Below are 2,331 nucleotides of genomic sequence, written 5' to 3'. Positions count from 1 at the left end.
TTCATTCTTCTACAGGTTGACATCCAGTTGTGCCAGCACCATTTGTTGAAGATGCTTTCTTTCTTCCATTGTATACTTTTAGCTCCTTTATCAAAAATGAGGTGATCATAGCACAACACCCTTCTTAGATAATCCCACCTTACTACATTCATACTATCTGAGTAATTAATGCAACACAACACATTGGCATATGATTAACCTGAATCATTTAAACAAGCATTATTAGACATTTCACTAATTGCACTTATAGTTAACATTTGGTGAGACTAATTAAGTAATCTCCATTTTCTATAAATAAAAGAAAACTGAGGGAAAACGTTCTATATTTTATGCTGGTCTCTCTGGTTACCATACACAGAGTATAAGGTTTTGCATGCCCTGCAAATGGATACATTGTTGCTTATAAATGAACTGTAGTTGGTGTGAGAAGAAGCAGAACAAATTCACCACAACCAAGTCTAAGGGTCTATGCAGGAGGAATTCAGCTCATGAGAACAAAGGGTGTAATTAAGAGTCATGAGCGTACCATAGAACAGCCTTGTTTTAAGGAACAATGTAATTACTTTCCTTCATTGACCAAATACAGCCAATACAGAAAGCCAGCAAGTGGAACAGAGCAAAGGAGATTCCCAAATTTCAATACAAATAAGGAATTACATCAGTCCAGACAAGGAAAGCTGATAGCAGAGAATCCACTTAGAGAGGCCTAGACAAAGGACCACAATCATTAATTTAAAAACTTTCCTTAGAAGAGAACACTTCCTAAATATGATCCCAGTAGCACAGACACTGAGAGAAACAATTAATAAATGGGACCTCCTGAAAAGCTTCTGAAATGCAAAGCACGTGGTCAACAAGACAAAACAATAGCCTATAGAATGGGAAAAGATCTTCACCAACCCCACATCAGATAGAAGTCTGATCTCCAAAATATACAAAGAACTCAAGAAATTGGTCATCAAAAGAACAAATAATCCAATAAAAATGGGGGGGGGGTGTACAGACCTAAACAGAGAACTCTCAACAGAGGAATCTAAAATGGCTGAAAAACATTTAAGGAAATGCTCAATATCCTTTGTCATCAGAGAAATGCAAATCAAAACAACTCTGAGACTCCATCTTCACCAGTAAGAATGACCAAGATCAAAAACACTGATGACAACTTATGCTGGAGAGGTTGTGGGGTAAAGGGAACACTTCTGCATTGCTGGTGGAAGTGCAAGATGGTACAGCCCCTTTGGATGTCAGTGTGGCGATTTCTCAGAAAATTAGGAAACAACCTTCCTTAAGACCAAGTAATACCACTTTTGGGTATATATTCAAAGGATGCTCAATTGTGCCACAAGGACATATGCTCAACTATGTTCATAGCAGCATTGTTTGTCATAGCCAGAAACTTGAAACAACCTAAATGCCCCTCAACCAAAGAATGGATAAGGAAAATGTGGTACATTTACACAATGGAGTACTACACAGCTGAAAAAAATAACAACATCTTGAAATTTGCAGGCAAATGGATGGATTTAGAAAACATTGTTTTGAGTGAGGTAACCCAGACCCAGAGGACAATTATCATATGTACTCACTCATAAGCGGTTTTTAAACATAAAGCAAAGAAAACTGGCCTACAAATCACAATCCCAGAGAACCTATACAACAATGAGAACCCTAAGAGAGACATGTAAGAATCTAATCTACATGGGAAGTAGAAAAAGACAAGGTCTCCTGAGTAAATCGAGAGCATGGGGACCATGGGAGAGGGTAGAAGGGGAAGGGAGAGGAAGGGAAGAGAACAAAGAAAAATGCATAGCTCAATAAAATCAATTAAAAATTTTTAAAAAAGAATTGTGAAAGAAAAAAAGGAGAAACTCTCCTTAGGAAGGAAGCAATGGGCACCAGGTCTAAGGACTATGAAAAAATTATGCTACCAATTATCATACATATTTTCAGAATGTTGAAAAAGTATTTAGAGTTTAGAAAGGATGATGCAAGAGGGCACAGAGGAGGGAGACCTACACACCAAGAGCCACAACTGGCCCTGGACATGGGAGTGAGAATGTAGAGGCAGTACTAAAATTTCAGGTTGGGCTTCAACAAAATGAGCAAACCAAAGCAAGAAAGCACTACCAAATTACAAAAGAAGGGGCATCTGAACAGCAAGGGCTAAGAGAAAAAATACAAATAACCAGGTTAGAACTTACTTCAAAAAAAAAGCTCCTATTCATATTACTAAGAGAGAAAAATCTATGTATGGAGATTTGGTGATATATATGGGCAAATATTGAAGAAAACACAGCATGTTGGTCCCAACAAGTGTAGAAACAGTGGCTG

Source organism: Microtus ochrogaster, chromosome 1 (genome assembly GCF_000317375.1).
Source record: "Microtus ochrogaster isolate Prairie Vole_2 chromosome 1, MicOch1.0, whole genome shotgun sequence".
Classification (NCBI taxonomy): Eukaryota; Metazoa; Chordata; class Mammalia; order Rodentia; family Cricetidae; genus Microtus; species Microtus ochrogaster.
The sequence above is the reverse complement of the archived record's forward strand: the minus strand, read 5'-3'. Positions refer to the sequence as shown.